The sequence below is a fragment of the Ambystoma mexicanum genome, chromosome 6p (genome assembly GCF_040938575.1).
Source record: "Ambystoma mexicanum isolate Mex_15411 chromosome 6p, UKY_AmexF1_1, whole genome shotgun sequence".
Classification (NCBI taxonomy): Eukaryota; Metazoa; Chordata; class Amphibia; order Caudata; family Ambystomatidae; genus Ambystoma; species Ambystoma mexicanum.
This window is the reverse complement of record NC_090935.1, coordinates 240,919,485-240,932,094: the sequence shown is the minus strand read 5'-3', so window position 1 is coordinate 240,932,094 and position 12,610 is coordinate 240,919,485. Positions and strand designations below refer to the sequence as shown.

At 44.3% G+C, this 12,610-nt stretch overlaps 1 protein-coding gene across 4 annotated transcripts in view; it reads right to left on the bottom strand.

Annotated features, from left to right (window-relative positions):
* The window catches only part of CTIF (cap binding complex dependent translation initiation factor), a 1,422,510-nt gene that overhangs the window by 1,319,404 nt on the left and 90,496 nt on the right, over positions 1–12,610 (bottom strand). The window lies entirely within an intron of this gene.

The following is a 12,610-nucleotide window of genomic DNA, read 5'->3' as shown; positions in this document are numbered from 1 at the left end:
TGGCGCCGAAGGAGTCGACGTCTTCTTCGAAGACCTCACAGGCTCCGATGGTCTCGATGGCGTCGAGGACCAGGACCTGCAGTCGGCATGGCTTGAGCGATCCACCTTGTCCGACCGGGACCTCGTAGGTTCCCAGTAATCGCGACGACCGCACGAGCCCGAAGGTGTGCGAACAGTGTCTCTAGCACGTTGCCTGCTAGAGTCTTCGACGGCGCAGAAGGAACGGAGCCATGCATGAAAAATCGCCATCATCTCCTTACGGAATGAATCCCATTCCGCAGGAGTGGAATGCTTGGTGGGACAAGCAACCCACCGACTGGCGGACCCCTCGGACGAGGAAGGGAACGGGGAAGGCGACCGATGACAGCGCTTCTGTGAGCGCCTCGAAGAGGCAGAGGAATGGCGGGACCCGCTCCAGGACCGCGACCGCCCTGAACTTACACCGACGATGCAAAGAGTCGCCCCTCGAATCATCAGTCGAAAGCCCAGTGGATTTCGACTTCCGGGGGTTGGACACCTTACCGACAGAAAGCTTCTTCTTACGCTCCTGCAAAGCCTTCGAAGTTAACGCCTGGCAATCGTCTCAATCATCCGTGGCGTGGTGCTCACCTAGGCACCAGAGGCAGGCGTCGTGCTGGTCCGTCAGCGACATCTTGGAACCGCAGTCCCGACACTTCTTGAAACCCGGCCGCGGGGTAGAAGAAGACGAAGACATCATGGAAATCTTCACAAGCAAACTGGTTCGAAGAAACAATAGAACAACTCAGAAGAAACGAGGCGCGCTGAGATCTCCGAAGTGAACACGTTCGTGGAAAAAACGGAACTGAGGCTACGGGCGTCGTACGACCTACTTATAACATCCGGTGGCGTCGGCTCGACGGAGGCCCTCGAGGACAGCGTATCGACATCATCGACGCAGGACAAAGACACAGAAAATGTTCTGAAGTAGCACAGCTGTGGTGTTTACCTGTCATAGATATGGAATACGTTGGAGGAACCAATCCCCTCGAAGTTCTGTTGCTGGGCGGCTTAACGGGAGCAGACATAGTATTGGTAAATAAGAACAAAATGCATAATTGAAATTACATTGAATTCATATTTGTTAACCTTTAAACAAAAGGTCACAGAGAGCACATTTTTACACAAATGTTCAGCTTGAAACACCTTATTGCATTGTTATACAATGATTTTTTTTTTAAAGTTGGCTTCATTATGCCAATCGGGTGAATTGGATATCGTCACACAAAAGCGGAGTGCGACAGTGATTTATGTATGTGAGCATTCATGCTTGAGAGCCTGTTATTCTGAGCTGGAAATGGAATGCGTGTGCAAAAGTATCAGAGCGAAAAAGACATATTGGTGGCACACACATCCCATGTCATGATGAGATCAGACTAGCATCATTTATTTAATCCGCGTGACAGTAATCTGATGAACCGATTAGTAACATGATAACATGTATGGAATACGCAGTTTAAGAAAGTTACTATTATTCAATATCAAAATCTCCAAGATGACATCACATCAAATGGGAGGGACACTGGGTTTAGAAGTTTCACATCAGACTGCCCCTTCATAAAAATGCCCAATGACTGTGGAGGGGTTGTTTTAGTGTGATGTCCATTTTGGAACACAATCCAAATCGATAGTGATCAATTAGATTAGAGAAATTATATAGAACTTTGAGGCGTGTGGTTTCTGCTCTATAAAAGTTCAAAGTAGATTCTGGGAAACACTCACCCACTCACTGACTGATGAAGAGGAAGAGAAAGGAGAATTGATAACAGATGGAATAGATTGCTTTCATTGTGCATCCATTGTTGCACTACTGGGAGAGCACTGTAAACGAGGCCTACGCAGGCCTTCTTCAGTAGAAGGGACAGAGACTGGGGGGAAGCTGACCCCCATCTTGCTGACTGATGCCCACCTGATCCTAGAGCCGGAGAATTGAACCAGTCCTTAAGAGGGGGCCCTCCTGCCTGTGAGACAGCCAAAAGAAACTCTGATACAAGTGTATTGTGAAAAGGGAGTAATCCTGAGGAGAGCGATATTCTAAAGGGAAATATGTTAATACCCAGCCTCTGTCATTTGTAAGTACTGAGCAGTGGGGGTATATAAATTGACTGTAAATCCTGGGAAATAAGTACGTAAATATTTCAGAAGCGTATGTGCTTCTTAAATTAGGTCCTGAGGTCTGTATAGTAGGAGATCTCTGGACTCCTTTTTTGTGCAATGTGCAAGCGCAGAAGAGAAAAAGACATCTCACTGTGTGCATACCTGGAACAAATAAAGTAACTGAAGTAATTTCCTCATTACATCACCAAGCAGGGTGCTTTTTTTTTTTATTACAACAAATGTTCATTCCAGTCTCCTATATAATTCACATTAGATTACATATATTTCATATTCAAATAAGCAAGATCATCCTCCATTCCATTGATTGAGAAGAATGAAAATAAAAATAAGAGAAAAATAAGAGAAAGAAAGTTCTGCTACTGGTGCTGATCCATAAAAAAAAGGAAAGAAAAGGGGGAGAGGGTAATTAACTGCCAAATATTTTCACGCCTTTAAGTTGCCCATTGATTAATGAGAAATGTACACTTTTACACATTAATGCTATAGAAACATCACTGGACGGAGGTTCGCAAACTTACACTTTCCCTTTGTGATTTCACATGCAGGAAGTTCAACAGCTTCTCATTTCAATAGAGTTGTAGAGAACCCAGTTTGAAAGTGCCAGGTCTATTGGGAAAGGGGGAGGTATCTGTTTTCAATAAAGTCGATCGATTTAGATGGTGGCAGGGAACTTTTGATTTACATTTTGTTTTTAACAAAAGAAAGCTTCATCCTGGCACCCTAATGCGTTTTTCAGTAATGGGGCATGTGCACCGAGTGTACATAAAATGTACATGTGGGGATATGTGCGTTTACAACGTCTATTGAAGTAAATGTAGCATAGAACTGTGATGCAACCAGTGTGATGACAATTTTTCAGTGTTGAGCCATTTGGCATTGGAAGTTCATAGATGCATGATTGGTTGATATTTAAATTCATTCATTTACTTCTCTTCTATTCTATTCTATTCATAAATAGGCATTCTGTGCAATCCTGTGTGTTTTTTATCCCGACAGGGGACAGAGGCTGTTGGGAATCAATGTAATTAGAATTGGAGGTTCCAGGTTCAGAAACAGAAATGTGTTCAATAAATAAAAAATTGCGCATGCCTGGTTTGGGGTGGGTGGAAAATTCCCCCAAATGGAATGTCGCCTGATTAAAACATCCTACAATAGCTCAGTGTGCCAATTGTTGGGCTTTCTGCTTAAACTTCCAGTGTATGGACATTAACACATTTATATTTAATATCTTGTTGAGATTAGAGAAATAAACTTGGCTTTTTAATAGGAGTATTGCAACTACACTGTTGAGAGGCAGATAAATGCATAATCCATAGCTTCTGCACCCAATACTGCACAGGTGAGAAATGTTAACATAAATAAAGAAGTATAGGAACGGTAGAGAGAAAGCACAAGATGACAATTCCCAAGACGCAAGCCATATATGATCAGATTAATTAAGAGCACAACCAGTCTTTGTTAGCCAGGTGCAAAGGACACGGTAGGTCAACAGGCTCCAGGAAGGATAACTCGAGAGTGTTCACAGCACATGCATTAATATTAGCTTAAATCCCAATGAAAAGGAATTCATTCTATTACATACAAGGTCCCTGAGGACGTGACACATAACTGAGGAACACTGCCGATTCATTAGAAGTGAACACAGATAGGACATCTGCTCTACTCCCTACACATATACACAGGCATGAGACGCCACACAGAGAATCACCCTGACTCATGACCTAGGGATGAGGGATGGTAACTTCTTTAACGAACAGTCCATGGGCCTCTCCCGCTACCCTTTGTCTGGCTCATGTCTTGATGACCTGCCAAGTGCCCAAGGTTGGCTAGTAAAAAAAAAACAATCAAAACCCTCAATCAGCCCTATAGATAAGGAGTGTACCGACGCGTTTACCCTTTTACTCCCTAATAGGCAAATACTCCCATAAAATAAATAAAAATGGGGAGTAAAAATACTCCCAACAAAAATAGGTAACGGGCATGTAGAATCTTGCACCCCTGCTTTCACCCTAACAGTTCAATGGGTGCGTTTGGACAGTAGTGCATGTAGTACCGCAGGAAGAAACTGGTATTATTACTGCCTTTTCTGTTCAAGTAAACATGTAACTTTTAATATGTATGAATAATTAGGTACAAAGTAATAATGATTTCAAAAATATTTCCATTTTCCAGTTAAAAACATTTTCATCCACATATAAAATACTCCCATTTGGAATTGCACATACACTTTTGCACCCTAAAAGTACTGTACTCCCAACTTTAAAATATAGGGAGTAAAATACTCCCACTTCCAAATCTCATCTGGAGAACTGCCCTCAAAGGTATGACACCCATCAAATAGCTTGCCAACCAATCAATTGGTGTAGGGATGATGTATTTTTACTGTCATCAATTTAGAGGTGGTCCCAGGTGAAGCCACCAGATTGTTGTAACTCAATCGAATGTTTTACACTTTAAGACTTATGTAGTCACCACTACCAACCTATCTCTGTTCCTCGTACGTTTTTGTAACCAAGATTATGTTACGACTCAGCAATAACGAATTTCTAGTATTCAACCAATTGTTTTCCATGTATCCTTTGAGCACCTCAAGATTCCAATGCTCGTATGCTGTCCCCCGCTTTATTTAGTTATAATAAATCTGGATATTTCCTACCACCTTGTCTGCTCCGTTTTTGAGTACGGTTTGGATTGACTCCAAGTCCTCTGGGTAATTTGAGACTTTCCTGTGCCGTCTTAACAACACCCATCATTAGGATGTTTGAGTGTGCGACAGGGCCAAAGTTTGTCCCCTTTTGAATATTATGATGCTTGTTAACACCTCCTTGCGGAAAGAAAAGGTAGTGGTTGCCCAAGGAATCAGTTGAGGTGGAGGGACAACGAAAGGGGGAGATTAAAAGGGAAGACAGGAAACAAGAACAGTGGGGTTGTTCAAGTGTGGTCACAGGAGGACCAAATGGCCAGCCAGAGGAAGGATGAAGCAGAGGAGTGTGGAGGAGATGTATTACCACAGTGTGCAAGGGGAGGTATTGCTTGGTGGGAGAGAGTGGTACTTGTGTTTGAGTGTGTGTGTGAGACGGATATGGGAAGAGTAGGGAGTGATTGTAGAGGTGGCACTGGGAAAACTCAGGTGTTTTCCTAAGACCTACTTGTTTTAGCTCCAGGGGCCTCTCTTTTCTATCCCTCTGCCCGTGTTATTTCAGTGCCAAGATGCCTCTGGGCGTATGTTGCACTATACAAATAACCATAACATAACAGGGCGACTGTGGGAGAAGGTGTGGGTGCAGAGGAGAGTAATGGTAGTATAGTAGGGGAGCAGAGTAGTAGTAGGATAGAGAGGGGGTAGCAGTAAAGGGGAGAGAGGAGTACTAGTAGTTGAGTAGAGAGGGGACTCAGTAATGTTTAGTGGGGAGTCATAGTAGCGTGGAGAGAGACAGAGCGAGAGAAGCATATCAGAGGTAGACAGTACAAATAAGAGAAATAGGGGTGGGGGGGCGACCGAGGAGAGACTACTGGGGGGAGAGAGGGAGGAGTAGGGCCATCACGGGGGGGGGCTGCCCCAGGCGTCGCTCTCTGCAGGGGCACTTGCATGGGGCCTTATTCTTTTCCTTGCCCGCAAACTGCAGGCTGCCTTTAGTCCCACCTCATCGCATAGTCTGAGGCTGAACCCCTCTTTTCTCTCTCCATTCAGCGTGTCAGACTGCTCAGATCACATGCTTCACAGTTCCACAGTTCTGAGCTCAGGCTCAGAGTAAAAACAAACAAAAAAAACACTAAGGAAAGCAGCCGTCCTGGGTGGGGGGAAAATCTAACAGATTTTCCATCACAAATGGCTCCAGAACCCACACTTGTTAATGACACATAATGTACACTGTGCACCATTTCAGGCAGACAGGTGGATGACTCATATCACTCACTGGCTTGCCATCGTCCACTGCCATGTCCTGTTCTTTTTTCTGCATGTGTATATGAGCCGTGTGTCATTGCAAAATGGGTGGTCAACAGAACCACAACCAAGCCTTCAAGACTAACAGACCACCTATTGTGACCTGGCTGGAGACAGGCTTGGTGATGGGCCTATTAGCATGCCTTATCCCTAGCTGGCTATGTCCGCTGCATAGTCTGTGTATTTCAACATGTAAGAGAAAATTACATATATAGAGAGACATGCCAGCGCCTCACACGCCAGTACATTGCTGCCTTTGCCTTGGCATGTGTGAGGGGAAATGCTGCTGTGCGGGGACGGGGGATGGCAGGGAGTCATGTGTATCCATAGAAGCGGGTGGGGGGAGAGGGCACCAGGGGATTACTTCTGTGGTGTTCACTTGACACTGGAGGAGAGAGGAAACTAAGAAAGCATGTCTGCATGAGATTGGATATCAAAACACCCTCTATCCCAGCCAGGGGTCTGCAAACTGTGGCTCTCCAGATGTTTGGGACTACAACTCTTATGATCCCTCACCATTTACTATGCTGGCTGGGGCTGATGGGAGTTGTAGTCCAAAACATCTGGAGAGCCAAAGGTTGAAGACTAATGCTCTATCCAATCTCGTTGTGGCATTAACATGCTTTATTGACACTTTCAGTTTGGGTAGCAAATTAATTATTTTTGAGCCAGGTTTTATGTACCACAACTGGCTGCAAATGATGTCCTTTCAGTAGTGTGTGGAGACTTCCATGGCATCATTTTCTGACTACACGCTTAGGGGCTCATGGGAGAAATGCCAACCAATGCCCAATTGGGATATACAGAATGTTATCTTAAATCGGAGAAAGTCTGATAATATAATAATGCAACTCAGAATATTGTATTTGCCACAATGCACAACCATATCGCCTGGCAGGCAAAGTACATCGTGTGTTTGATGGTGTCAAAATTCATGTCCTGCAGGTCAGAAATGAGCTCTCTCGACCTATAGAGAATGAAGAGACAGGGCAACACACGTCCTCCTCCTATGTTCTTGCTCAGCACACTGCATTTCCCCCAAGCAATCATCATCATCCTGTTTGCAAGTGGAAGGCTGGAGCTGCCCAGTGCGTATACGCATCCCATATCGGTTAGAAGTCCTCTCTCACTATTCTGTGTCGCAACAAACACACACACCCGTCACCTCACTTATATGGTAACGGCCCGGGTGCACATTACTGGGCTCACTTCTCCTTTGAATAAAGCGGCGCACGTTCCTCCATGCACCTTTCTCAGAGTGCTACGATTGCTGCAATTCGGCTTTGTGCGAGCGACCATTAAACGGAAGGTTCCTGCGATGCCCTGGTCTACCGCTTTGTGTCGTGTGTAGAAAGGCTCACATCTTTCACACGGTCGGAGGTTTCCTCAGGGGTAACTCTTTGCTAAAGGACAGATGTGTTTTGACTAAAATATAGCCTCGGTTATTGAGAAAATAATCTTAATCATCGATGAATCACATATGTAAATGTGTAAGCAGAAGGGTTATCTAGTACCAATTCACACTGCATTAACTGAGATGCCAGCCCTCAACATGCCAAGAAACCAGCTTATGAAAGTACCTTTCAGCTTTTTCAATTTAAAATGGGGCCTCACGCCTTAGAGGGCGCCCTGTAACAAAGAAGGAGGGATGTCTAATAACGTTTCCAAAACGGCCATTTGGGATTTCAATTCCTCTGCTGTTTGTTTTTCTTTAATCTGCCGTGCAGAGACCAATAGACCTGTCCCATGATAATCTGCAGCCATTAACCTCCTCCCTCCATTCTTTTATCTAGGATTTTCCCACAGAATTAAGCCATACAATGGGGAGTGGGGTTCATTGTATCCGTAAGGAAGCGCCAGTCCTCACAAACTAAATGCTATCTCACTATAAATGTACATTTGCTAACCGAAGACTTCGCCAACATGTTTCCATAATCAGACATGGTTTACCCTGCTTTCCGCTCTTTGGTGTGGGGCTTGCATTGACTTATGCTAAAATTTAAGCACACATAATAATCCATTACTAACATAGTGCTTTGACGAAAGCACTGTAAATAAAACAGTCATAAAATTAATATTTCCTGCATACTCATTTCTCGACCTCAGAAGATAAAAGGTTGAGAAGACCATGCTAGATTCAAACCTGTGGCTTGCAGATCACACATACGTAGAGCACTTAACCCACTGAGCTATCTTAGCAGCTAGTTCTCTTTCAATGTGCATACCACAGCATTTGGTAATACATTGGCTCTGGGGGTTATATTTCTTGTTATAATATAGCACTTATTACAAAGCTTAGAAACAGGAGGAATATTCAATGGCCAACTAGTAAATGTGATAATAGCAATGGTTTAAAGGCCTGGAAGGGATGGGGGAAGGGAGTGGGTAGGAATCCTAATAAAGATTACTCTTCACTGCAGTCGATTCAAAGTATAATTGTGTTGCAATTGGAGAGCTCAGCGAGTTAAAAGCTCAGCTCTGACATGTGCCAGCCTGCACTTTCCAAGGTCAGATTCAAGCAGGGCTGAATCAGCCCTTCATGCTTCTAAGGTTGCCATATTAAGTAGAACTGCATTGGGCAGTAAACACACCTATATTTACAGTTCTTACTTTAAGAGCAGGAGGAGTCAGACATGAAGAGCTATTCATACAAATATGATATTACCAACCTTTTCACCTGTATATGGGGAAATCGGCCAAAGGGACACGAGAATGTGGAGTATTTTTGCACAAAGTGATAGGTCTCAGAATCATAAAACAATCAAGTTGTCTCTAAATAAGCATCTCTTGATCAGGCCATGGACTCTCCCTGTCCTATATAGACAAACACTATTCTCCAACGGTACCTTTGCGAATAAAGCACATTAGAGAAAGTCAAAACACACACGAAATATGGAAGGTTTCGGGTGGGGGTATTAGGATGGAAATGTCACAATGCAGCTCACATTACTGGCAATGTGCACATAGTTTATCCGATTAGTCTAATGGAGTGCTTAGCTTAGCCCAGTTGCATTCATAGGGCCTCATCAACATATCTAAGAGTTTTTGCATGTCCTATTTGCAGCGTCTAGTGTAGTGCACAAAATAGCAGGGGGACCTCACCAACACTTTTCCCTGCGACAGCCCTGGCGAGGAGAGGCATTGGGTGGAGTAGGTGGGAGGAGGGTAGGAGGAGAAAAGGGAGAGCAACAGAAAGACTGAGGAAGCGGCACAGTTGGGCATGGCTGGATAGGGATTGGGGCACAAGTGTATGAAAGGGACGTTGCCCTTAAATTCCATCTTTGGGAATCTTGGATCAGGAACCCTCTAGATTGACAGCGGAGGAAGTTTAGATAGAAAAGGCATTCTCCTTTAGGCCATCATCCAGAGACAAATAGACTGTAGAACAAAGGGGTTACCAATCTCTAGTGACAATTCAGGGGTTGAGGGAGGCCTGGTTTAATGAGGAAAGCAATAAGGGAGCCTCTTAATTACCAAATAATAAGAACCTTTAACTGTTATGGAGAGTTGATACTTCTTGAGGCTATCCGTGACAAGTGGGAGGCACTCCCATTGCATTGAGGTACTTTACATCTGGGCAGCGTGAAGCTGGCACAGTCAAAGCCATTCCAAGTTCTCATTTTAGGACTGACGCTCTTTCACATGATCAGCCTTTGGATGTACTGCAGTGCACATTTAGAAGGGGCATTAGCACCCGCTGCGTCGATGCCACGGGATACACTTAATGTGGATTGGCTAGATTTCGAGCCATACCACAGTACAATCCTGTGTACGCATTTGTGTGCATCGCACGCCGGGTCGAGCGAAGCTTCCTCACTCACCTCTCCATTCATTACTACAGATCAACTGGGCCCAAAATGGCACCCTGTTGATCCGTAGTAATGAAGCAGTACGCGCCTTCTTGTCTTTCTAGAACGAACGTGTACTTCAGTGGCACATTTTTCAACCAACAAAACAAAAGCCGATTGAAAAAAGTAAAGCCATTAGTATCCTGGGGCTAAAAACCCTAAAAAACAAATGGCAATAAACCCCTCACCGGCAGGCCATTACAACCTAATGGTAATGCCGCCGGGGCCTCCGTTAAGGCCCTGGCTACGCTTGTGCCTCTAATTATGGGCCCCGGTGGCATTACCGTAGGCGGTAATGGTCCGCTGTCTCGGTGCTTATTGCCACAGTATGTACCCTATTGTGCTCTTTTACTGCCATCTGCTGGAGCCAGATTATCCAACATTTGACCGGTGCTAAAAATCAAGCAAATGCTTAGATCACACAGAATGGAGCAAACAGGTTTTGTCGCAAACCGCATTATCTAAAAACCGTTTGCACTAGGGCGAAAAAGAATCAGACTATATTGTCTACTATCTTTATATAACCTGAAAAGAAATGTCTCCGATACATTAGGGCTGGGTCATTACGAGGTTGGAGGTAGCCATGGTGCTATTGGCGCCATGGCTAACCCCATACCGCACACCGGGTCCGGGTTCCCTGAATGGGGAATTACCGGGCCATTCCAACCTTGGAGGACCCGGTATTTCCCCATTCAGGGAACCCGGACCCGGTATTTCCCCATTTCCATTCGAGCCCCCGTAGGGCTCAATGGGAATGAGGACCATGCTGGTCCTTTAGCGGCTCCCACTAAGGGTGCCTGGTTAAACCAGCCACCCTTAGTGGGACCCGCTAAAGGACCTCGTAATGCGGCAGTAAGGGGTTAATGGCACCGGCACCATTAACCCCTTACCGCCAACCTTGGAATGAGGCCCATCGAGTTTTGGAGATATATCAATATATTTTCTTTATCGATACAGGATGAGACAATATGAACATCCAGATACATATTACACAAATTATTACATATACTACAATTTTTGTATTTACATTTTGATATTCATAAAGCTGTGTGTATTCTCAAACAGGAAGAGGAACCCTGGTTTTGCACTTTCTTTTGATCAATGTCTTATAAATAAAAGGTATATGTGACATCTCAGATGTAGTTGGCGGTTTACAACTGAGCATTTAACGCACAAATAATATCGAGATATATATCGTGTATAGCCATTCAGCCCAAAAATATCAATATCGTATATCGCCATTCAGCCCAAAAATATCAATATTTTTAGATAGTACTGATCGGCTTGAAACATGTTTGCTCCATTCCCCAGTACCTAAGCAACAAAGTTGGTGCTACATTATTTTGAACTTTTTTTTGCACAGGGGCAAAGTTTTGATAATCTTTTTGGAATAAGAAATGAAAGCATACCACACCTTCGCTTGATGAGCGAGTGCAGGCCATGCCGGTGTTTATGTAAGGCAACCGAAATGAAACCTGGAAGCCAGCTGCACCCTTCAGATGCACATGAAACAAGCATTGGCAAAGCCGGTTGTGTGGGCATGGGATTGGCATTATACTGGTACTACTTGGACATAAAATGGCAACAGCTGGCAAATGTTGTTAGTACCTGGACATATTATGGCAGTTCAGGCTCTTAATTGGTATTCAGTGCAAAGAACAGGCACACTTGGTTACAACATTTTTATTAGACCAGTAACGTGTCTGTAGCTGCAATGAATTGCTTTTCAGATGGCTGCTCGGAAAGCACAGAGCTAGACTCGCAGAGATCCCAGGACATTTGGGTTTGCCATCGAGTGGCAGATAGGTGTTGGCCATAGTGAGTAGCATGGCCACGGGCAATCAATTGGGTAGGTAATGAAATGAAATATTTTATTTATATCGCCCTCGTACACAAGTGTTTCAGAGCACGAAACGCTAAACACCCACGAGCTTTGTGCCCCTCGCATCCCACCTCTCTCCTACCTGCACTTCCAGTGACAAATCTTTTGGCTTCTAAGAAGCTATTACAGCACCATCTAATATCCCCAAAAAAAAATGCAAACTACAATTATTAAGCATAAGTCTAGAGTACAGAGTGTGCATATCATGCAGCATAATTTAGATTTCCCTATAGCGTTTTGGGACCCCACCCTCTTCATTCCCACTACCCTTTTGACCATCTTTCCTCATATTTTACTTTTTGCCTTAGTATCAAAGTGGCATCAAAGTAGGCCACATTGTACTTGTCACGATCAAAAACGTACTTCAACTCATGCACACAAAAACAAGCATTCACCCAGTGGACACCCAGAGCCTTGAACAACCTACCAATCCACATCCGCACCGCCATCACCACTTTCCAAAAAAGCCTCAAAACATATCTCTTTACCGTCGCCTAACCCAGTCACAGTACACATCTGCCACCCCCTCTCCATCCTTTCTTCCTATCCTGTAATGACAAGTGTCGTAACTTTGGTTTGACCTCCCACCTTGGGAACCTTTGAACTGTGTACGGCACTCTTTCAATTTCCGCAGCAATCGTATTTGTTCCAAAGTTTTTAAAAGAGTAGGTAGCAGAATAGCACACAGGAATTTCATTTAACCCGACTCTTCACCGCTATCTTTTAGTACAGAAAACGGCATTGAAAAGGAAAATTCAAGATCTCGTTTCATCCAGTGGATAGTCAGCATAGGCAACC